The sequence below is a fragment of the Bufo bufo genome, chromosome 3 (assembly GCF_905171765.1).
Source record: "Bufo bufo chromosome 3, aBufBuf1.1, whole genome shotgun sequence".
In the NCBI taxonomy this organism is placed as follows: domain Eukaryota; kingdom Metazoa; phylum Chordata; class Amphibia; order Anura; family Bufonidae; genus Bufo; species Bufo bufo.
The window spans coordinates 484,358,733-484,385,088 of record NC_053391.1 but is presented as its reverse complement, the minus strand read 5'-3'; the positions used below and the strand labels follow the sequence as shown (position 1 = coordinate 484,385,088).

At 41.9% G+C, this 26,356-nt stretch overlaps 1 protein-coding gene and 1 long non-coding RNA gene across 2 annotated transcripts in view; one reads left to right on the top strand and one right to left on the bottom strand.

Annotated features, from left to right (window-relative positions):
* FGF14 (fibroblast growth factor 14) overlaps positions 1-26,356 on the top strand; it is a 607,883-nt gene that overhangs the window by 13,425 nt on the left and 568,102 nt on the right. The window lies entirely within an intron of this gene.
* Positions 1,587-16,125, bottom strand: LOC120995831. The gene is made up of 3 exons (XR_005777681.1): positions 15,522-16,125; positions 4,309-4,312; positions 1,587-1,596 (listed from the first exon to the last, which is right to left on the bottom strand). It is a non-coding gene; the product is annotated as an uncharacterized LOC120995831 (long non-coding RNA).

Below are 26,356 nucleotides of genomic sequence, written 5' to 3'. Positions count from 1 at the left end.
CGGCTGGATCCTTGCCAGTTTTTCTTATAGTCAGTGGGCTCCGGCATTGATCGGCACGTCCTGGCTAGGCCAGTTCCAAATAACTCCATTAGGCTGTTCCTCTGCTGGAATAGCCTAGCGGATTGCAGTTTAACTTTAGTGTGAAAGTAGCCTTACTTGCAGATTTTGATGCAGATTTTAATGCAGATTTGCACCAAATCTCCTAGATCCTAGCACATCCAATGTGATGGTAGGATGTCCACTGGCTTGGGCGTAGGTCACTGAAGATAAAGCAGGGGATGATCACCTTCTCTATCCTTTAATGGTCTATAAGGGTGGGTGGGACTGCTTTGGCCCTAATATACCTAGTCACAGAGCACCCACTGTGTCAAGGGGTGACCCTGTCCAGGACCCATCCTGGCGTAAGATTTAGTAAGTACACAGTGAGTCACTTCACTTAAAGGGAAACTGTCACCGGGATTTTGTGTATAGAGCTGAGGACATGGGTTGCTAAATGGCCGCTAGCACATCCACAATACCCAGTCCCCATAGCTCTGTGTGCTTTTATTGTGTAAGAAAAACTATTTGATACATATGCAAATTAACCTGAGATGAGTCCTGTATGTGAGATGGACTCATCTCAGGTTAATTTGCATCTACATCAAATCGTTCCCTTTAAATGATAATACTGGATGAACAGGGGCTAGGTCATGATTTGGATCACTGTGTTTATGTATTGTTTATCCTATGGTTGCTTCTAACAAAGCCTAGACAGATGCTTAGCTTATTTGGCATATGAGAGGGACATGAGATAAGTGTGTGTATTAATTGCTTGCACCACACAAGTGCCAATGCCAAACAGCAATTTCAACTGCATAAACTGACAAAAGGGAATATAGTTAGCATCCATTTTGGCAGAACCAGACAATTTTATTTATAAGCCCTTACTGAATATCTATGTGACAATCTTCAACAACGGGAGCATTCTTTTTTTTTTGTTTACATACATAGGAGTAGGAAGGAAGATTCCTTTTGGCAGTGCATGGAGGCAATGTGCCTACCTGTACAGAGGTGTTCGTTCCATTTAGCAGAAAGCAGGGCTTTGTATGAATGACTGGAATAAGACAGAAAAAATCTATGTATGAAACGTCATTTCATCTGTTCTCGTGTAAAAATACCGCTTACGAAAGCCATGACAATGTGTGGTTAGAAGATGCTTCTCATTACTAGCGCATGTAAATACACTCTAATGCCTTCAAAAGGCCACCTTGAAGAGCAGATGTTTTATCCAAGTCTTGCTTTGGATTCTGGAGAGGACATATGCGCTCTGTCCCACTGTCTATAAGACGACACATAAAGCACTAATTTCAGAACTCACAACTGGAGAGACCTAAGGAAATGCTCTTATATTATATCTCGAAAAATATTAGTGAGGAATGGGATTAGTTTCCATTGTGTGAGACTTGACATTGATGAATCTAGGGAATGAATGACTGTTTGGTATCTGTATGATAGAATCCATGGCTGCAAGCATTATCTGACCACTTCCCTTTAGGTGTACAATTAGCCTCCATAATAAACGACCTGCTGTTCCATATTGCTAATTAAAAGTTAGAGCTGAATATGTGTTGTCAGTTCCTACGTCCTGTTGTTTTGTTATGAGGACATCCAGTGTCGGACTGGGGTGCCTAGGGCCCACCAGTAAAATTTATTTTGGGGGCCAACTGTACGGATACATTCAAATATTACCTGCTCACACAGCAGCAAGATGCTACCAGATGATTGAATATGGGGGTCCCTGCAGCAACTTTGAGAAGGTAGGTCCTGGGTAGAAGAGGATACTGGTACCTTTCCTCTATACCTAGAAGTCATCTCAGCTCTGATCGTGTCTATAATAATAAACTGGGGAGTTTCTTTAATCTATCAAGTTGTTTATATGAACACAGGCTGGTTGAGGTGCTGTACATGGAATGTATGTATGCAGTGCAGTAAGTCTACTGTGTTATGTGCCACTTGTGCATGAGGTGGGAGACCAGGGGCCCGCTTGCTCAGGGGCCCACCGGGGGATTCACCTGTATCCCTGTGGGCCAGTCTGAGCCTGAGGACATCTGTCTAGTGCCATGTATGGAGTATTTTCATCACAATTGGTCCTGGTTAATTCATGGCATTTTTCGAAGCTGTAGGACGTAATAGGGCATCCATAGAGTTTACGATACCTATGTATGCCTCAGATTTCATATGGTAAATAATTGTAACGTTTCATCCAGGCAAAGGAAGCTTCATCCATAGGACACCCTATAAGCAGTGTACAGTGGCAGTCATATGGGAGTGCATGGGAGTGCAGTGGAGTCATGTAGAACTCTGTATATTGTCATACAGCCTACGCACTGTGTGCATGATGGCTAAGGTTTTGTTCACACATCTCTTACAACTACAGTGCAGCACACTGCATACGGACACTATCGCACACCAGTGTTTTGGCCAGTATACAATGTTGCATGAGTATTTGGAAACTAGGGGATAAGGTGATAGTTTTATTGGTATTATTATAGGGTACATATGTTTTTTGATAGCTCTATATTATGTTTTTGTGAGGCAAGGTAACCCAAAAAATGGCTGTTCTGGCACAGATTTCATTTTTGTTTTTTTACAATGTTCATCTGACAGGTTAGGTCATGTACTATTTATATAGAGCAGGTTGTTACGGACATGACAATATCTAATATGTCTACTTGATCGCTCGCTGTTGCACGTTTTGTGATGTAAGGTGACAAAAATTGCTTTTTTTGGCACTGTTTTTATTTTGAATTTTTTTACGGTGTTTATCTGATGGGGTATATTATGAGATATATTTATAGAGCTGTTCGTTATGGATGCGGCAATACCTAATATGTGTGTATTCTTTTTTCTATTTTGTATTGTAAAATCAGGGGAAAGAGGCGGGTTTTTTTTACTTGAAACTTTATTTTGTATTATTAAAAAAAAACTTTTTTTGCCTTTCTTTTTACTTTCTTTCTGTTCCACTCTGGGACTTCAACTTTTGGGGGTCTAATCCCCTCTGCAATGCATTACAAATGCATCTGTATTGTAATGCATTGCCTGTTAGTGTGTTACACTGAGTAATACACTAACAGTTGCCTAGGGACCCAGCCTGGGGCTGGATCTCCTCGGCTTCCGTAGAAGGCAGGTCCCAAGGCCTTGCAAGGCATTGGGCAGCCTCTGCAAGGCATCAAGCTACCTTCTCACCCAACGAGTCCCCGTCCCCGCAGAACCGGGACCCGATGCGATTACTCACTGACCGCAAACACCTTCAGTGACTGCCGAGGACCTGTAGTCATTAGGCGCGCTATGCCCCGGTGCCCGCCCGATCACATGACATAATAGTACGTCAAATTGCGGCAAGTCACCTGCCGCCATGATGTACTATTACGTCATGTGTCAGGAAGGGGTTAAGGGAGAGCTTAAAACGGTGTATATTGTGATTTAACCTAATTTCTTGGAGTAGGGCATACCGGAGAACTGGTGCAGTTTGGGAGAAGTCTTGTAGCCAGGAGTGAGAGGTTCAGATTTTGGTGGAAGTCAGTCGTAAGTCATTTGTAGAACATACAGCTTAGATAGGGCGATAGACAGAGATAAGGTGCAGCACTGAGGAGAGCCTTGTAGGTGAGAATGATAGATTGGAGAGGGGACAGTCTGGTGAGGGGGAGGCCAATTAATAGTGAGGTACAGTTATTGAGTCCAGAATGGATCAGGACGACAATGAGAGATTTTGTTGTTTCCAGAGATGTTTTTGAGGTGAAGGCGACATAAACGAGCGAGAGATTGAATATAGGTGGTGAAGAAAAGATCAGTGTCAAACATAACACAGAGACAGCGGGCGTGCTGCTTGGACGTGATGGTAGTGCCGCACACTGAGATGGAGATATCTGGTTTAGGTAGGTTAGTAGATGGAGAAAACACAAGAAGTTCAGTTTTTGAAAGATTCAGTTTCAGATAGAGAGAGGACATGATGTTAGAGATGGTGGAAAGACAGTCGCTGGTGTTCTCTAATACAGCAGGGGTGATGTCAGGGGATAAAACATCTCAGTTTTTGACCTTCATCTGGTTTTGGCTCACAATCACTCATGTAAATCACTGACCAAACACTGATGTGTGATCTAGGCCTTAGACCCAGCCATCAGATGAGGTATGCAACCACTAAATAATCCAGAGATGTGGAAAGGCTTTCTTTCATCTGGAACATTGATTCCCCTGCCCTAGCACTGTATCTGTAAGTACCTTGGTCAATGCAGAGTGGCATGTTGGCGCCCCACCCTCCACTCATGGGACACAGCTCCCAGAATACATGCCGCGCCAGTCTTCCTGTAGCTACACCCCTTATAGCCCTACATTAAAGAGCTCAGGGACACTCAAATACTTGTAATGTTTATAAACCTGCTCTATAAATGTCTGTGATATACCATATAAAGTGCTATTACTAAAGTTGTATATGATGTATACAGTGAGGAACAGAAGTATTTAAACACCCTGCAATTTTGCAAGTTCTCCCACTTAGAAATCATGGAGGGATCTGAAATTCACATTGTAGGTGCATTCCCACTCTGAGAGACAGAATAAATAAAAAAAAATCTGGAAATCACATTGTATGATTTTTATAGAATTTGTCTTGCATTGCTGAACATAAGTATTTGAACACCTGAGAAAATCTGTTAATATTTGGTACAGAAGCCTTTGTTTGCAATACAGAGGTCAAACATTTCCTGTAGTTCTTGATAGGTCATCAATATAAATTCCTGGATATCCCTTTTAAGTAGCTGATTCATTGAGTGAGCAGAATTGCATAACTTACTGGACATTAATTGATAACTTGTGTTCATTATTTGCATTTACCCTATATGAGCTAGTCATGAGTGAACACCAACACAGTTTATTGCACCTTCATAAAATGTGCTAGACAGAAAGTCTGTGGAATAGGGTGCAGTTCAGTAGGGCAGACTAAATCCACTTACTGGCCACATGTAGTGGCAAAGCTGCAGATGTTTTTTCTGATGAGGTGTTGGCCTAAGCAGAAGCTCCCCTCTTCAACCTACAAGTCTCTCAAACATTGGATCTTCTTCCAGAGGTGCTGGCCTAGCCATCAACTTCTTTCTCCAGTTAGATACGCATGCAATTCTTATTTTTCCTCCTAGTTTAGATCCCTAAATACCTGAGTGGGAAGTTTCTATGTGCTGCACCATGCAAGCAGGGCAATGCAAATTGATCAGGGACACAACACATCAAGCAGCATGTGTCCAGCATGGAAATAGGAAGCGTAAGGGCCCTATTACACTGCCTTATGTTTGGCCATTGTAAGCCCCGATGCTTGTTTATGGGCTGATCGGCGGTTACCAGTTACTGGGAACATACCTTTATATGAACCCTTGTTCCTGATAATTGGCCCGAGGACCATGCAGTCCAATAGGGCCTTAAAGTGTCCCCATTGTATTGTAACAGCTGGGGGTGATCAGATGGTTGCCGGTAGAGATGAGCGAAGTTTTGAAAAATTCGATTCGGCCGGTTTGCCAAAGTTCACCAAGAAATTCTATTCATTCTGAATTAATTAGTCATGAATTGCTATAAATCAATTATTCCCAGGCCACTCTGCCTAATCATATTCTTCCCACTTTGTGGCCCAATCAGTATGATGGCTTGGAAATTAACTACATTGAAACAGACTCTGAAATGTCCCTGTAGTAGAACAAAAAAAAAAAAAAGTTTACCATAAACAAAAGTGCCCCTTTCCCTTCATCAAGCGATTTTTAACTTACATATTAGATATCGCCAGGCCTGTAACCAGCAGTTCTATAAAATTATCACATGAACTACTTCCCTGGTGAATGCCGTAAAAATAAACTGCCAAAACAGCCATTTTTTGGTCTCCTTGCCCCAAAAAAGTGTAATATTGAACCATCAAAAAAATCTTATGTACCCAAAAATGGTACCAATGGTACCAATAAAAATGTCAACTCTTCCTGCAAAAAATGAACCCCTACACAAGACGATCTGCAAAAAAAAAATGGCTTTCAGAATATGAAGACACAAAAACATTATTCTTTTTTCAAATGGTTTATTATGTAAAACTGAAACAAAAAATAACAATAGACATACTTGTTATTGTCGCAGCTGTAATAGCCTGCTCTTTAAAAATAACATAATCTATCCTGTAAAAACTGTGCCAGAACATCCATTTTTTGGTTACCTTGCCTCACAAAAAGATTAATATTGAGCGATCAAAAATCATATGTACCCCAAAATAGTACAAATAAAACTGTCACATTATCTTGTAGTTTGCAAAATGGGGTAACTTTTTAGGAGTTTCTACTGTAGGGTGCATCAAGAGGTCTTCAAATGTGACATAACAAAATTATCCCAGTGAAATCCATATGTTGCTCCTTCCCTTCTGTGCTCTACCGTGTGCCATACAGCAGTTTACGACCACATATGGGGTGTTTCTGTAAACTGCAGAGTCATGGTAATAAATATTGAGTTTTGTTTTGCTGTTAACCCTTGCTGCCTTACAGGAAAAAATGGATAAAAATGGAAAATCTGCAAAAAGTTTGAAATTTCTCCTCTATTTTCCTTTAATCCTTGTGGAACACCTAATGCGTTAACATTGTTTGTAAAAATCATATTTGAATAACTTGAGGGGTGTAGTTTATACAATGTTGTCATTTATGGGTGGTTTTTATTATGTAAGCCCCACGAAGTGACTGCATAACTGAATTGGTTATGGAAATTTTTGACATTTTCTTAATTTTTGTTAAAAAATTGCATCTAAAATTGTACTCCATCTAACATCCAAAAAAATATAAAATGACATTTACAAAATGATGCCAACATAAAGTAGCCATATGGGAAATGTAAAGCAATAAATATTTTTTGATGTATCCCTATCTGTCTTAAAAGCATGGAAACTGAAATTTTGAAAATTTCAAATTTTGGATATTTTTTTTATAAATAAAGGTGAAATATATTGACTCAAATTTACCACTGTCATGAAGTACAATGCATCACGAGAAAATAATGGCTTGGATAAGGAAAAGCGTTCCATAGTTAAAGAAAAAAAATTCTTGGTCCTGAAGAGGTTAAGCAGATTTAATTTATCATGAGGGTAATATTTAAAGTCGGTTTTTGCTTTAGTTTGCTGACTTTTCTCCAAATTTGTCAAACTTTGCATGTTAATTGTTAAATTTGGTGCATTTTTAAACCTAGCACTCTTGACTAGAAATCTTACAGTTATGCAACCTCCATTGCAGTGAGTTGGCGACTTTTATAAAAAGTTGCAGTGATGAAAAATGGAGTGAAACAGAATTTTCCAACTACTCTTCCAAACTTTATTGAGTGGTATAAAAATGCATAGAATCGCAGATTTTTGTGTTTTTTTATGATTTTTTAAAAAAAACTGATTTCTGGCTTTTATCAATATCCCCTAAGTGTTTCATTAAACATTGTATACATGCTGGTATAATACATGTATACCATAAATAATCTATAAATATTAGCTTTTTATTTTTAACTTTTTAATTATTCCTTATTCTGAACCTAAGCCTACATACCTGAGATGAAATAAAACACTGGAATGGTTCTGCATTTGACTTGGGAGAGTCTTAAGATTATGAATTATTTATGTCTCAAAATAAGAAATAACGGTTGTTGAAAGAATATAGGGCAGAACTCATGGAGGAGCGCGTACTACCTTAAAATGTTTAATGCAGATGTTGGGAATTGTGAAGTGCAGTAGCATTTTACAAGATCACAGGATGACCTAGATTTTTTGGGATTTGAAATCGTATGTAAATCCTCCTGAAGATAAGTGTTGCTACTGAGAGTATCTACCTCTTCTACAGAGCTGAGAAGATGTTAAAATGGGTATTCATGCTTACATCTGCTTGCAAATGAGGATTTCAATGCCTATAAATGATGTCCTAGAGAAGAAAGAACTTGCTATGAAGTGCACAGACTGATCAGCTATGTATTGTGATCTGTATTGCAGTGTACTGAAGCTGCAGCATCATCCTATTACTCTCTGCCTCCGCTCTCCCATAGAAGTCATTGAGACCCCTCCAGCCTATGTGTCAATGGCCCATAGTGGATGATAAAGCAGATCTCTAAATGCTATTAGCAGCTCAGGCAAGATGGTAGCTCCCATAATCATGAACAGAATAAAAAAAATATATATTGAAAATAAAAACAGATGAATGCATTTTAATATTTGATACAAAAATATAGGTGATACATTCCCATTAAACTGATTACTAAATGGAGAAGAAAGCAGTACACCTAATGGAAATGCACATCAGACGTGAGAAAGGTATGTTAGAAAAAAAATTACAAGTCAATATACAGAAAAAAATGAAAAACACAGTGGCACACCCGTCATAAGCTAGCACACATATTAGGAATCCCAAAAATATTTTATAAGCCAGACTAAAATGCTCTGATTGCTACATGATGCTGGAAACAATGCCCAAGTAAAAATGGCAAAACCATACGGTTGGTGAATTCTTGTGCTGGATACCATGTACACTAAGGGGGTCATTTATTGTACTGATATACTGTACGCCTATATTGGGCATATTTCAGTTGTAGATTGCAGTGCAATCTGCGACTTCTCCCCTGCTCACGGCAGGTCCAAAATTGTGGGTGTGACGTGGGTGGGGAAGAGGACGGGCCTGCAGGCCTGTCTCATTTACCATTTTCTAGGCCTGTTTCAGGCGTAGAAAAAGGTCTTAGGCCTCATGCACACGACCGGTGTTACGTTCCGTAAAATGGGGTTCCGTTGTTCCGTGATCCTTTTCCGTTTTTGTTTCCGTGTGTCTTCCTTTATTTTTGGAGGACCACCAGACATAAAGGAAAGTAAAAAAAAATCTAAGACAGGTTTGCCATGCAAATGATAATCTTGTGTGCCTCCGCGTTTTTTAGCGGTCCCATTGACTTGAATGGGTCCGCGAACCATTTTCCGCGAAAATAATAGGACAGGTTATATTTTTTTTGACGGACTGGAATCACGGACGCGGATGGCAAACGGTGCATTAGCCGAGTTTTCAACGGATCCATTGAAAGTCAATGGGTCCGCAGAAAATCACGAAAAACGGCACAACGGACACGGAATAAAAAAACGGTCGTGTGCATGAGGCCTAAATGTCAGACAGCTAGAAAGCTGTCTTACATTTAGAACTTCGCAATCCACCCCCGACGCAGGAGCTTTATTAAAACCAGCATCTAAAATACTGGTCCTAATAAATGTGCCCCTTTATGATTTTGTTTGCGTTCTGTGCTGCTCATGTTTGTTAATGGTACTTTATTTGTTAGCCTTTCATGTTTTATGCATGTTCTTGTTCATTCTGCATGGGCCCTGTTTTTTTAATTGGCTTGATTGTTTATTGGGCATGGGAAGAGTCTTTACCTTCTTTGTTTTCTTTTTTTTTTATCATTAATGGATTGTGATGCCGTTTCTTTGTGGGACTAGAGGACACTAATCTTATTGGTGGAAACATGCTCTGGCATGTTTTTGGTAGAGTACTATAAAAGAACTCCATTTATCAGTACTCTGAGCTGATTGATTTTTCAGCATCGGAACTGTATGGCATGTATTAGAGATGAGCGAATCGAATCCCACGAAGTGGACGTTGATCCGAATTTCAGGATAAATTTGATTTGCCTCGAAGCCTGTGCTTCGTGTTAGCGAATCGATTTAACCTGAAATAGTGTAAAAAAAATAAATAAATCATACTTACTGCCTCCATTTGCTTGTGACGGGCTGCCAGCCTCCATCTTGATTGAAATCTCGTGCGCGGTGACGTAATCTCGTGCCACGCGAGATTTCGCTCCAGATCTTAAAGCAAGATGGAAGCGGCCGGACCGCCGGTAAGTTTTCTAAAAAAATTTTTTTAAACTTTCATTTCACACTGTTTTTACACTCCGATGCCGTGATCATGTATGAATGCTGCATCTGAGGAGTACAATGACGGGGGTGGCGCTATTGCAGCTCCCTGTCATTGCACCCACTACTTACAAAAAAATGCGCTTTGTGACAAAGTTATTCGTCACGAAGCAAAGTGTTATGCATACTTTAGCGGGGGCTGTGTAGGTTTCCTACATCTGCATTGTATTTGTGTTAGTGCAGTATCAGTGTTGTGTTCAGTTTTATGTTATTACCCATAAACTACTAGACTTTTGTAGTTGCACAGTATGTTGTATGGGGGCTGTATAAAGTTAGGAAAGTGTTACGGTTAATCGTTACTGTATTGCAGACAGATCATCAGTCAAGAATTCAAAGTAATGTCATGAAGTGATCCTTAGGGCTCGTTCACACGACCGTTGGTGTCCTGTTCTCGTATTGCGGACCGCATTTGCGGATCTGAAATACACGGGCACCGTTCCGTTGTCATTACGCATCACGGATGCGGACCCATTCATTTCAATGGGTCCGCAAATCTGGAGATGCAGAACGGAAGCACGGAACAGAACACTACGGAAGCACTATGGAGTGCTTTCTGGGCTTCCGTTCCGTGCCTCCGCACCGCAAAAAGATAGAACATGCTCTATCTTTTTGCGGAATGGAGGGATCGCGGACCCATTCAAGTGAATGGGTCTGCGATCCCCATGCGCCTGCCCCACGGAAGGTGCCCGTGCATTGCGGACCGCAATTTGCGGTTCACAGCACGGGCACGGGACACAACGGTCGTGTGAACGAGCCCTTAGACAGATTCAGCAGTGATAACAAAATGGGAAGGTAAAATATGAACACAAACAGGGAGGTACCAGGCTGTCCATGAACAAATAGGCAAGGCTTAAGATAAGACCAGTAAGTTGCTGTGGTGTAGCAGGGTAAATTTTGTAACTGTGGCACAGCAGGGTTCAGTTTGTAACTGTGCAGTACTCTAGTTTAATTTGTAATTGTGGCGTAACAGTGTTCAGTTTGTAACTGTGATGTAGCTGAGTTCAGTTTGTAACTGTGGCATAGAAGAGGTCAGTTTGTAACTGTGGCAAAGCAAAGTTCAGTTTGTAGCTGTGGAGTAGCAGAGTTCAGTTTGTAATCCTATAATAGGACTGGTAGCAAGATGCAGGTTGGTGGTTGGTAGCGAATGCAGGCTGTTAGCAAGACACATTAGCAGAAATAGAATCCATGGGTAAAGCAGGAACATAGACAAGACCAGGAGTTAAACCAGAAGCAGACATGGAACTAGTGGCAAGAGACATAATGTGCAAGGATACAGTGCTGGAGGGAACGAGGAGCAATATTGTGGATGACACATTAATTCTTATGCAGTGACTACCACAGCAAAGAGGGTTGAAATAGGGTTCATCAGAAGCAGCCGTACATAGCATGCTGTGAAATGCTGCACTCTGTGCTTTGACACTGTTCTATCTTAGTAAGCAGCATATTTTCAATTGTTTGTGCTGCTGTATGTCTGTAGGATTGGAGCAGACAGAAAAGCTTCTGCTCTCTCCTCGCATCTATGACCCTGTGCAGGGCCGTCTTTAACAAGGGGAAAAAGGGGCAGCTGCCCCGGGCCCAGTTGCTCCTGGGGGGCCCAAGGCAGCTGCCTCTTGAGCCCTGCTGGCCACTGCCCTGGGTGTCAGGCTGTCAGCTACACAGAGGGGTGCTGCCATGTCATGCCTGCCGGTGTTCCGTGAAAATCTACTACCCTTGTCACTTCCGGTAGTGACGTAGCAGCATCGGAAGGCTGAGAAGGAGGTGTGTCTCCGAGCTCGCCACCTCAGTGGCTGAAAAGAAGGTGTGTTGGCGCCTGCGCAGAACCAACTAGGGTAGCGAAATTTCACGGGGAGTGCATGTGAACGCGCCGACTGAGGGTAAGTTAGATTTACAGCCCACCGCACATGCGCGCTGCCCACAACCCTATTGGCTGGGGAGGTAGGGACATGTAACAGGTAACTTGAACAGCAGCATCTGAACGCGCCGAGGGGTGGAGGGGCAGTGGCCCATAAATATAACCTACCTTCCCCCCCTCCTCGGCGCGTTCAGATGCTGCTGTTCGAGTTACCTGTTACATGTCCCTACCTCCCCAGCTAATAGGGTTGCGGGCAGCGCGCATGCGCGGTGGGCCGTAAATTTAACCTACACCCCCCCCTCAGTGCATTCACATGCTGCTGTTCGAGTTACCTGTTACTGACCCTGTGGCCATTTCACTGATTGTCTTCCTTTAAACTACTTTTTGTAGGTACTAAATACTGCATATCGGGAACACACCACACACCGCCTGCCATCATGGTTGCCAACCTGAATATTCATTATATTGTTTAGACAACTTGACCAAAAATCAGTCACCCTTTTTAGAGAAAAACTGTAAAATCAAAATGAATGATATTTTATACCTCAGTATACTGATGCATACTATCACCATTAACTGTGCACCGTAAAATAACGATAATTGTATAGCCATCACAATTTGGCTTTTGTCAAAGTTGACCGCATCCTTATGATTGCCCATTTTTCCTGCTTCAAGAACTGATTGATTTCCTGCTGCTCATAATACAGTACCTCTTTATAGACGCCATTGTAACAAGATAATCAATATTATTTCCTCATCATTCCCCCGTGTAATCTTCATGTGAAAGTATCGCTTAGTCCTAACGATGAGCGAATTGACTTTGGATGAAACATCCGAAGTTGATTTGCATAAAACATCGTTAGAATACTGTACGGAGCGAGCGCTCCATACAGTATTAGGCTACATGCACACAACAGTTTTTCATGGCCATTTTGCATCGGTGTGTGCATCCATTTTCTGGATGTGTGTCCGTTTTTAATGTCCGTTTTGCATCCGTTTTTCATGTCCGTTAAAAACGGACATGAAAAATTGATGAATTTGATTGGCAGTTATTTCTAGACCCACAGGATGGTTGGCCCCCAGCTAAAATAATTTTCCCCATAGTGTAAGATTTTTTATTTTTTACTGCCCCCAGCTTTAATTATGCCCCCTATTTTGGCCCCAGCTAAAATAATATCTTCCAAGGTGTAAATAATTTTTTTATAGTGCCGGCAGCTTTAATAATACCCCTCTGTAGGCCCCCAGCTAAAATAATGTCCCCCGTAGGGTAGGTTTTTTTTTTTTTTTTACTGTCTCCAGCTTTAATAATGTCCCCCATGTAGTCCCCCATCTTAAATAATTTCCCCCATGGTTTAAATAATGCCCCCATAATGGCCCACCACAGTTTTTTCTTTTTGTTGATTTAAAAAATAAAAAAATAAAACTCACTTTATCCACTTGCTTGCGCTGCAGCAGTCTCTTCTCTCTTCATTGAACGGGACCTGCCGAAGGTGCGCTATGACGTCACTGCGCGCTCCCACGTGGTTGCATCACGACGCATATCGCAGGTCCTGCTCAATGAAGGTCCTCCTGGGTAAAGTGTACCCGCTTTTAACGGCCGTTAGACGGGTGCACTCCTGTCAATCGGCCGTTAAAAACGGCCAAAAATAGGACATCGTTAAAAGAACGGCCATGTGAATAGCCCCATAGACTTTTATTGGCACTAAAAATGGCTGTGTAACCATATACCGTAAATAAATAGACATAAATATGTGTCCTTCACTCCTTCCCTTTCCTTTTGGCTCAACATATCCTAAGAGTAATGATCTGAAATGAGTAGCTTTTTTTGTGTGTCATATTGTGCAATAGTGTGTCATGAAATATCTATCTCATGTGAAGCCACCCTTTCGTTGTTTTGTGAATTGCATCCTGTCAATATTTTTTCCAACATGTCACAATATTGCATTGCATTTGTTTCCTGATAACCAAATTCAAGCTAAGGTGATGGTGAACACATCTGTATATTGAATCCCTTGTCACTTCAGATGTGTTGTATTATCACAGTTGATCACTAAGGCCTCTTTCACACGAGCGTGATGGATTGGCTCCAGATGCGTTCAGGGTGCGTTCAGTGAAACTCGCACCATTTTGAAAGCAAGTTCAGTCAGTTTTGTTTGCGATTGCGTTCAGTTGTTCAGTTTTTTCCGCGCAGGTGCAATACGTTTTGATGTGTTTTTCACGCGCGTGATAAAAAACTGAAGGTTTACAAACAACATCTCTTAGCAACCATCAGTGAAAAAAGCATTGCATCCGCACTTGTTTCCGGATGCAATGCGTTTTCACTGAAGCTCCAATCACTTCTATGGGGCCAGGGCTGTGTGAAAAACGCAGAATATAGAACATGCTGCGTTTTTTCACGCAACGCAGAACTGATGCGTGAAAAAAAACGCTCATCTACACAGACCTGTTGAAATGAATGGGTCGGGATTCAGTGCGGGTGCTATGCGTTCACGTCACGCATTGCACCAGCGCGGAAAACCCGCTCGTGTGAAAGGGGCCTAAGGCTCTTCTATTCCAGAAAACTGGCATATAATATAATAAATCTGGCGCAGAGTATCAGCATTTGCGCAAAGATTTATGTGCAGTTTGCAACTTTTTTCATGCCACTAAAATCGACATACTTTAATAATAAATTTGGCCCCATGTACTCAGTTTTGGAATCCACATGTATGGTATTGGTGCCTTTTGCTTCCAAAGTATTAAAATAAAATGTGTCTTATCTATGCAAGACGTTTCATGTCTGCCTGTATAGTCCTTCTATCTGTATTAGGGCTCATGCACACGACCGTATGCCCTCTGAGACATACGGTCCGTGAGCAGGCCATATGTCCCGAAGCGGCATACATTGTGCGCACTGGAGTGCACAGCATCATAGGTTACTATGATGCTGTGCACATCAGACCGCCCGCGGGACTATTGTCTTGCACTCATATGATCTTATGAGTAGTGATGAGCGGCAGGGGCAATATTCGAATTCACGAATATTTGGTAGAATATTCGTGATATATTCACAAATTTTAGATTATTTTCTCGATCGCGAAAAATTGGCAATATTTGCGTAATGCTCTCCAAATAGAGGCATGGGTCACTATAGCTACATTTTTCAAGCTGCTAGAAGTTTCCTGAGACTGGAGAAAATGGTTGGCACGGCAGAACATTACAATAGCAGATAGAGTGCTCCAATATATTAGCGATTGCGCAAATCGGCTATTAATAATGCGCATATTTTTGCGCAATGCGTGCAACTTCACATTTTAACAGGTCTGACTACCTATTAGTAATTGGTGCACTAAGTATTGTTGTGAACTTCTGACATCACAGCCCTATGTATGTAGCATGTATGTATGGACAGCAGAACCTATCAGCTACACTATATAAGGATATAACCTACACTGACTATTTCCCACTAACTATCTGTAATATATATATAAGCTAACTAACTATCTATCTAATGTAAGGACACAGTAAAGCACAGAGCACAGCAATAACACTGCTGTCTCTCTCAGATCTGCAAAATACTGCATACAAGGGCTGCTGGGGAGGTTCTTATATAGTAAGGGGTAGGCAACTTTCCTATTGGCTGCTAGGGATGTTGGAAAAATAAAAAGGGTGGTCCCTTAAGGGTGGTGCGATAGCACCCCCCCCAGATAACTACTCGTTAATTAGAACTATGTGAAAAAAGGGGTAGTAACGTATTAAAACCTAACTTTTATTAGGATAATTTAAGATCCCAATGATGGGAAGGAAACCCCTAACAAACAAACAAAACACACAACAACAGGGAACCTGGGGTGGCAGGTCGCCTGATGGTCAGGTCCACGTTCATGTCTCTAAGTGGGGCGGAAGGTGGACTGTATGACCTATAGACATAAACAAAAATGGAGACCGTGGCCGTATGCCGTGGTCTATGAACATGCCATAAGGCGAGATAAGGGTGGGTCTTACCGGTGGTGGACGAAAGGACCTTCAAGTCCAATACCCAGGGGGAGGTGTTCTCACGTCTGGATACGTCCTCCAGTTGGCGGTCACTTTGTGCAAGAGGGCCACAGGGAAAAGTCTGTCCCTGTTAATGCCCTACTTGGCCTATTATGCCCTGAAGTGCCTCCTAACACGGGGTCCTATCCCCGCAAGGGGTGGCCCCGTCCGGAACCTAGCCCTAAAATAGATAACCCTAGGTGACCCTGTGGGGACAGGGAAATGGCCCTATTGGGGCTTGCAGACCCGGGTTAACTATTTATATAGGGGTGAAGAACTAGTATGGAAATATGCTCAAAGTCCCAGCATACACTGCGTGCATAATTATTAGGCAAATGAGTATTTTGACCACATCATCCTCTTTATGCATGTTGTCTTACTCCAAGCTGTATATGCTCGAAAGCCTACTACCAATTAAGCATATTAGGTGATGTGCATCTCTAGAATGAGAAGGGGTGTGGTCTAATGACATCAACACCCTATATTAGGTGTGCATAATTATTAGGCAACTTCCTCAAAAGAAGGACTTGACAGGCTCAGAAAAGTCAAAAATTGTGAGATATCTTGCAGAGGGATGCAGCACTCTTAAAATTGCAAAGCTTCTGAAGCGTGATCATCGAACAATCAAGCGTTTCATTCAAAATAGTCAACAGGGTCGCAAGAAGCGTGTGGAAAAACCAAGGCGCAAAATAACTGCCCATGAACTGAGAAAAGTCAAGCGTGCAGCTGCCAAGATGCCACTTGCCACCAGTTTGGCCATATTTCAGAGCTGCAACATCACTGGAGTGCCCAAAAGCACAAGGTGTGCAATACTCAGAGACATGGCCAAGGTAAGAAAGGCTGAAAGACGACCACCACTGAACAAGACACACAAGCTGAAACGTCAAGACTGGGCCAAGAAATATCTCAAGACTGATTTTTCTAAGGTTTTATGGACTGATGAAATGAGAGTGAGTCTTGATGGGCCAGATGGATGGGCCCGTGGCTGGATTGGTAAAGGGCAGAGAGCTCCAGTCCGACTCAGACGCCAGCAAGGTGGAGGTGGAGTACTGGTTTGGGCTGGTATCATCAAAGATGAGCTTGTGGGGCCTTTTCGGGTTGAGGATGGAGTCAAGCTCAACTCCCAGTCCTACTGCCAGTTTCTGGAAGACACCTTCTTCAAGCAGTGGTACAGGAAGAAGTCTGCATCCTTCAAGAAAAACATGATTTTCATGCAGGACAATGCTCCATCACACGCGTCCAAGTACTCCACAGCGTGGCTGGCAAGAAAGGGTATAAAAGAAGAAAATCTAATGACATGGCCTCCTTGTTCACCTGATCTGAACCCCATTGAGAACCTGTGGTCCATCATCAAATGTGAGATTTACAAGGAGGGAAAATAGTACACCTCTCTGAACAGTGTCTGGGAGGCTGTGGTTGCTGCTGCACGCAATGTTGATGGTGAACAGATCAAAACACTGACAGAATCCATGGATGGCAGGCTTTTGAGTGTCCTTGCAAAGAAAGGTGGCTATATTGGTCACTGATTTGTTTTTGTTTTGTTTTTGAATGTCAGAAATGTATATTTGTGAATGTTGAGATGTTATATTGGTTTCACTGGTAAAAATAAATAATTGAAATGGGTATATATTTGTTTTTTGTTAAGTTGCCTAATAATTATGCACAGTAATAGTCACCTGCACACACAGATATCCCCCTAAAATAGCTAAAACTAAAAACAAACTAAAAACTACTTCCAAAAATATTCAGCTTTGATATTAATGAGTTTTTTGGGTTCATTGAGAACATTGTTGTTGTTCAATAATAAAATTAATCCTCAAAAATACAACTTGCCTAATAATTCTGCACTCCCTGTATTTCCATACTAGTTCTTCACCCCTATATAAATAGTTGGGTTTAGCAGAAAGGCTTCCCAGTAAAGGGAAGCGATATACGATGCAACTTTGTGCACCAAAATTTTGCCACAATTCTGGCGTGAAGACCATCTCAACGTAAGCCAGCCTGTAGCTGGTATAAGGTTTGGCAAAGGTGTCTATCCCTGCACCACATTTATCATACAGCCAGAGCCCCTGTGATAAATCTGGCGCAGGTATGGACAGCCTGTGTAAATCCTGGGTCGCTTTCTTGATAACATGAGCAATGTCACAGTATGTAAGCAATTACCTTATGTACATTTTGGTACGTCACAAAAGGCATAAATTCACTTAAATGGATCTGTCACCATAAGATGGTGCCCTAGTTAAAAGGAACCAGTGAGCTTCTGTCACTCCTCTGATTGTCTTCAGTACTTTTACGCCCCTTTCACACGGGTGAGTTTTCCGCGCGGGTGCAATTCGGGAGGTGAACGCATTGCACCTGCACTGAATCCAGACACATTCATTTCTATGGGGCTGTGCACATGAGCGGTGATTTTCACGCATCACTTGTGCGTTGTGTGAAAATCGCAGCATGTTCTATATTTTGTGTTTTTCACGCAACGCAGGCCCCATAGAAGTGAATGGGGCTGCTTGAAAATTTTCACGCATGGTTGCTAGGAGACGATCGGGATGGGGACCCGATCATTATTATTTTCCCTTATAACATGATTATAAGGGAAAATAATAGCATTCTTAATACAGAATGCATAGTACAATAGGGCTGGAGGGGTTAAAAAAAATAATAATAATTTAACTCACCTTAATCCACTTGTTCGCGCAGCCTGGCTTCTCTTCTGTTTTCATCTTTGCTGTGCACAGGAAAAGGACCTGTGGTGACGTCACTACGCTCATCACATGGTCCGTCACATGATCCATCACTGTGGTAAAAGATCATGTGATGGACCATGTGATGAGCGCATTGACGACATCAAAGGTCCTATTCCTCAAAGAAGAAGATAGAATAGAAGCCGGGCTGCGCGAACAAGTGGATTAAGGTGAGTTAAATTATTATATATATTTTTTTAACCCCTCCAACCCCATTGTACTATGCATTGTGTATTAAGAATGCTATTATTTTCTCTTATAACCATGTTATAAGGGAAAATAATACAATCTACACAGCAGCTAACCAAACATGCCGATTTTTCTCACGCGCGTGCAAAACGCATTACAATGTTTTGCACTTGGGCGGAAAAAAGTTCCCTCAACTTTACCCGCAATGCCCGTGTGAAACCAGCCTTAGAGTACCAACCTGCCAAAGCAAACAGTGCCTACCAGTGCTGCGAGGGAGATGACTCTGACGAAGCACGCTGCCCCTGCCCTCACCTCCATCCAATGATAGACAGATTTCTTTCCTGTTGTGCATAGGTGGGGGAGGACAGGAGCAGCGTGCTTCACCAGACTAATCTCTCTAGCAACACTGGTGCACACTGCAGGCTTTGGTAGGTCAGTACTGTAAAAGTACTGAATGCCATCACAGGAGTGACATATCGCTGATATCAGCAGGTCTGCCATTACACTATGGGAGCTCACAGGTTCCCTTTAAGGGCATCATACCATGGAAGCAGGTCCACTGTACTGAAAATGGTACCTGACAAAGAGAACAGCGGACTGATAATTATAATTCTGCTCTATACATGATAGAAGCACTCCCCTTGTTCCCTCTATCCCCCTCAAAATTGACTGACGGCCACTATGTAAACAGTCAGGTCCTCATGATAGGCCATCAATATTGTTGTTACATCTTTATTTTTCTGTATACTGTACCCTAAATGAATTTCTGAGACCAAGTCCTTCCACAGGTTGTAGCCATCTGTGTAATTGACGTCTCTTTATTTAAGGCTGAGTAAAGAGGAGAACAAATAACTGACCTTAACAGTTCACGGAACAGTATCATAAAACACCTGGAAGAGATATGCTGGCTAGAGTCATCGTTCTGGAAAAATATTACATTTTGATGAAACTAGCTAACCATTTCTCCTGGCACATGAAGCCCTTCACTGAGGATGTATAATTTATTACTTCCACCGCACACTGATCTGCAATCAGTTTTCTGGATATTTAATTGGACTAAAGTACAGTGAAAATTACTTGTCACATTTTAGAGAATGTTTTGAAGTTGGCTTGTTATAAAATATAAGAAATCCTTATGTTGAGACTACATTAAACTGTGTAATTTGTCTATCACATGGGGATATGACCCTTTGTCCTGCCGATTCATTAGCATTAGTGTTGAGTACCTTGTGAAGACACTTTATAATTTATTATTAAAGTGCCATTCATTCCACGGCGATTGTACAAGTAAAAAGCATACATACATAGTATAAAAAATTGCAATAAGCATGAGTTACAGTAGTACAGAAGGGAAAAGGATCCTGTCCACGATGGCTTACAATCTACAAGGAAGGATGCAGTAAGTAAAGCTGGTGGTGGCAGCAGGATTATTGTAGGTTGTAGGCTTGTCTGAAGATGTGAGTTTTCAGGTTGCTTTTGATGGTTTTCACAGTAGTTGAGCATTTGATATGTTGGGGTAGAGAGTTCCAGAGTATAGGGGAGGCATGGGCAGGGGTACACCACCCATGAGGCCAGGTGAGGCAATCGCCTCAGGCAGCACCAAGACGGGGCAGCAGAAGGGCCATGGGCAATGAGCGATTTCATTGTGGAAACACTCATCTCCACATATTCAACTGCATTGTTTTACTCAGGCCAGCAATACAGTTGATTGCTGCGACGGCGCATGGTTGTGATGTCTCTCTGGCCCAATGTTTCCTTTAATAGGCTACAGGAACTTGGACTAAAGCCTATAAGAGGCCGGTGTTGTCATTATCGCGCTGACGGAGCCGGGTGTTTCAGTTTTTGCCTCAGGCAGCAGAAAGGCTAGGTTCTCCCTGTGCAATGGAGAAATCTTTGAGGTGATTGTGGGAAGAGCAGATAAGAGGACAGTAAAAAAGCAGGTCTTGTGTGGATTGGAGATTGCGTATTGGCAGGTACCGGGAGATAAGGTCACACGTCTATGGAGGGGTCAGGTTGTAGATGGCCTTGTATATCATAGTTATTGTTTTGTACTGGATTCTATGGGCAATTTGGAAGGGATTGACAGAGAGAAGAGACAGAGGAGACTCAAATAAGACCCCCCCTTTGGGTTCCCAATATTTATGTGGTTCTAAAACATGACTACCCTTAATAGTCTTTGGTCGATCAGAGTATGTTGGGTGTAATAATATTGCAGAAATTATACACCACTATAACTTCCCTGATACAGGTTTATACTATATGAACTAAAGTCGTTGGGTTTGTGTAATCCTATACTCGGCACCAGTCTTTATAGAGCCTTAGCCTCTTAGAAAGAGGATTACATGGACACCCTATTGTTTACTATGTGAACTGTGTAATGCTTCATTTGCCCTGTGGTGGCACTGCAGGCAATTTAACCCCTTCATGCCCAATGACATACATCGGTCCGGTCTTTAAACATGGCACCCGATTGAGTGCGCTGCAAGCGCCATAGCCACGTGTGGCAGCCTGCTTCTTATAGCAGACACCCTCGACTCACGTCCGCAACCAGCAGTGATGCCGATTGCGGACATTTAACCCCTCAGATGCCGTGGTCAATCCTGACCAGGGCATCTGAACGCGCTGAAAACCAAAAGCGTGCACTCTCGGTTATGCTCCGGCTCCCCCGTGTGGCGATCGGAGGAGCCGAAGCTTGTGTGCAGCGGCCCCTGTCTTTGTGATTGACAAAAGGCTGCTGCATAGTATTTCCTATAGAGACCTTGCCTGTAATAGGGCTCCATAGAAAACAAGCAATTTTGTCATAGACCCCAATGCTAGTGCATTGGAGTCTATGATAATAGTAATCTGATTGCATGTTATAGTTCCCTATGGGAACTATAAAAAAGTGTAAAACAAAATAAAAATTAAAATCACCTCCCTTTTCCAAAAATAAAAATAAAAGAACTAAAAAAATCTAAAAATTACACATCATGGGTGTCGCGATGTGCGAAAACGCCCATAGTATAAAAATATAACAATATATACAGCAAACAGCAAAATGTAAAAATGCATCCAACTGGCTGATTTGCCGTTTTTGGTGGCTTCATTTTCTACAATATTTTTTTATAAAAAGTGATCGAAAAGTCATACACACCCCAGAATGGTATCAATGGAAAGTTCAGATTGCCCCGCAAAACATGAGCCCCCATACAGCTCTGTAGACATAATTACAAAAATGTTATAGGGGTCAAAATATGGCGACAGAAAAATAAAACTGATTTTTTTCCCACATTTTAATTTTTTTATCACTATCAAAACGCAAGAAAAACTATACATATAAGGTATTGCCGGATTCATACTGACCTGTAGGGTAAAAGTAACTGGTCAGTTTTATCGCACATCGAATGTCCTAAATAAAAAACCTGTAAAACTGTGGTGGAATAGCTTTTTTTTTGCAATTTCACCCCATTTAGATTTTTTTTCCCCGCTTTCCACTACATCAATAATAAATTGTGGCATTGGAAAGTACAACTTGCCTCGCAAAAAACAAGCCCTCATATGGCTATGTGAACGACAAATAAAAAAGTTATGGCTCTGGGAAGGCAGGGAGCACAAATGGAAAACGCAAAAAAACAAACAAAAAAAAGTCAATCTATATCGGAGGAATTGATATATTTATTTTAGTTACTTGCATAGTGCTGACATATTCTGCAGCGCTTTCCAGACATTATCAGCACTTCCTGTCCCCAGCGGAGGTCACAATTCAAGTTCCTATCTGTAAGGCTTTATAAGGAAACTGGAGCACCTGGAGAAAACTCAACCAAACACGTGGAAAACATATAAATTCCATGGAGATGTTGTCCTTGGTCAGATTTCATTATTTCTTTTTTTTTTTTACTTTTAGATTTTTATTAGGTTTTCCAGTACAAACACATACAATCAATCAATAAAGATGCTGTTTGAACAGTACAGTGACTAAAAGAGAAAGCATCCAGCATCCCTAAAGTTTATACCTTATTTAGATCGACAGTAAACAATTAGCATCTGTTAACCCAGATAATAGAACATAGTGATCCATGAAGAAAGAGTGGACATAACAATGTGTCTTACAGCACAAAGCTAAGAGATAAAACCAGTAGTCGTGTCAGAGCCATTCACCTAGCTCTCCTCCATTCAATCCTCAAATGCCTTCACAGAGAGAAACTAATGAAAGAGTTGTATAATATAGTTATCATAAGGCTGTCAGCGGAATACGAGACGCATAAGGGGACATGCACCATAAATCCCATCTCTGCAATACCTGAGATCTAGCCCAATGTGAAATAGTGTATATACATTCATGCTGCTATATTGATTGACTAGGGCTGTTAATTCCAAAATACTCGGGGTGACAGGCAGTTCCCAAGAGTTAGTTTCCGTGCCGCCGTTAAGACCCCCGCCACTACCCAAACAGGAGATATAATGGGGCAATTCCACCACATATGCATTGGGCTAGCCCTCTCCCCACATCCCTGCCAACAGTAGGGGCTGTATGTAGGATCAATATGTGCTATGCGGGCCGGGGTTGGATTCTCCGGTTTTGATCAGCGTGGTTGATGCAATTAAAGCCAGCCACTGGCCAGTAGAAAGCATCTTGCTATTCGTCAATGCAAGATACTGTACTATAAGATTTAAAGGTACTTTTCTAGTGTTTCTAGTGTTTAATTCAATGTCAAATTTGTGTTATGAGAAATGGAATGTAACTGATTGTTTATATTTATAATTAGAGAACAAATCAAATGTTTTTACAAATTTCACAAAAACTTCAGTTTCCAAGAAATCTAAATTTTGGGGGATTCAATCACATGATATGCACAAAATGGTGACCACTATTTTACAATTTAGAAGACAATTTAGAGAAGGATACTCCTTTCTTCAAAAAAGGATAATTTTGGACTTTTTAAAATAAAAAAAAATCCAACAGTACATTGTGGTTTTAAACATGCAGTTTATACAGCGGCCATATATGCCACTGCTACTTTGATATTAAAAATTGTTACAATTAGTGGGTGTGGACCCATTGTGCAACTAACAGGTTTGACTTTGGGCTAGTCCTAATGGCATTATCCCAGCAATCCTCTGGTTTTCACCCTTTAACTGCTATACAGGGATCTTGTGTTCCCTGCAGAGGGCCACTAGCCTGATACCTCCTGGAATGGTCCCTGTGTGGTTGACAGCTGACATACTGCAGTCAGAGACACCAGTGTGGGGCACCAAGGAATCAGGCAAAACTTGTAATTAGTAACAGGTTAAGAGAAGGGTAGGCAGATTATGTGCAAATCCGTGAAACAAGGTCAAGGTCAAGGCAGGCAACAGAGAGTCAATATAGTAATCAGGCACAAGTCTGGCAGTGTCAGAATTCAGGCAGAGGTCAGTACACAGGCAGACAAACAGAACAGCACACCTTATGCAGGGAGTAAGCTAGACATACCTATTGGTCAGGCAGAGAATGAGGCAAACAGCATGGCAGAAGCTGAATTACATGTTGATTCCTTCTACCCCTTAGATATGGTTCTCCTAAAGAATCCTACATTTTCTCTTAATGTCTGACTTTGCAGAGTGGTGCCTCAGCCCTATCTAATGGTGGAAAGTAACAGATCACTGACCCAGAACTGCTGTCACCTCACCCTGCAGAGCCTCAATGTATGTGATGCATCTTCAGGCTGTTAGGGCCCCTTCACCTATATCCAGCGATTCGTCTCAGTTCCCCTCTGGCATGAAGCAGAAAACACAAGAGGGGAACTGAAGCCAGAGCTGATCCCATAGTATTCTATGGGATCGTTCTCATACAGCTGATGCATTGCTTATGATGCTGGATGTCAAATAATGCCGGACAGAAAAATGCTGTGTTTTTCTGTCCGGTGCACTGAAGTGCGGTGCACATATATCACTTGTGTCCGCCTCATGGCCCACAATAGCTGAGCGGGCACATTTGGTATATGTGAAGCAGGCCTTACATGGTGGAGGCAGAGACAGCAGTGTGAAGGCGCATCTCACAGAACCACGGTACATCGGAGATTCTGCACACACAAAGTACAGGCAGGCAGTGTGATAGTAATGGGAGTTATGACTCTTAGTGAGCTAGATCGGTTGGATCAGCAAGGAGAGTCATCTCTTTTAGGTACCAAACCGCTCCCTATTTAACTGCATTAGAAAGTCGTCCCCCTCCCTTGCTCACCCCTCCCCCTTTAAGGTAGAAAGGAAGGGCTTGGATAATGAGAATGGGGATAACTGGCTCTTATTAGGCAGCTCATTTGTGACTGATCCATCACTGCAGTGTGAGTCAGGAAAGTTTTATAATCACTGTATGGACTCATCTACTATATATCTGCTGCTTCATACAATGGTTTTTGTCCGGCAAAATGGCGGTATTCAAATGGGAAACCGACGGGCTCCATTATAGTGAATGGGATACAGCGGGCATCAGCAGTGTCTGGTATATGCTCAATCCGGTAATTCTGTAATTGTAACGCAGATCTTAACCTAGCCTTAGTGGCATGTTAGCTACTAATTACTATTACAAATTTGGCAATAATTATTTTAGAGTAGTTTTATTGAACATTTCAAAATCAGAAGAATTTTGCTGTCGGTGGCTTTTGTATTACAGTTTAATGTACATATTACTTTTGCCAAATCAGATCTGTTATAGTTGAATTGTGCGTAGAGTAATTTTATTGAGAACTCTCAGCAGTGACAAGACGTTAAGCTCTGCAGACATGCTGATACTTGCTGTACATGATTAGGTATTAACTCTCCTGGAGTTCCCTTACATGAAATTGTACAGTGCTGTGCCACCTGATATTTTTCTTTATTCTTCAAACAGTGAAACATGAGTAAGACACATTTTAACAGCCTGTGCTGCTTATTGCTTCACAATTATATAGTTACTCGAGAATACATGTGAAGAAAACATTTTTAAATATTATAAACCTGCTTATTTTGCATGCACAAACATATCCCTCCTTTTTCTTTCTATATTACTGTATATATTGTAGAAGGGGAACAGAAAAGTGTATGGTAAAGTCCTGGAAGGGGTGTATATCTCACCCAGGTTCCTCAACTGGATGAGGTAAATGAAATCCAGAAAGTTAAAATGGTCTCAGCAATGTGTAGGTTGCTGAGACAGTTTTGTTAAGTTTATGGGCTGGATTTTATTGGACTGGGGAAGGTAGGCTTGGTAGAGGGACCTCCCCAGTCCATCCGATTCCGGGGGAGGTTTTTCCCCTAGCCTGAGGGTTCACCAGCTGAAGCCAGCTGGGATCGTTAAGGGGAAATAAAGCACAGTTCAGGCTGTCAGTCTGAGGAGAGAAATGCCTGGAGAAAGTCTGGGAAGATGGCTGCCCCGCTGGCTAGAGAAACTGAATTCTCTGTGTGACCTGTGTTAAATAGGTGAGCTAGGATCTTCACTGTATTAGCCAGAGCCCAGACGGGCAGGTGTTTATTTTGGTTTGGTTTATGTTTTGTGGTGCGGGACCTTCACCGTACCCAGTTAGCTATAACTGGGGTTTGCCTGTATTGCCGGGGTGTCAAAAAAATTAAGCATCATTTGGACTTTAACCCTGTGGTCTGCAAGATAATCTG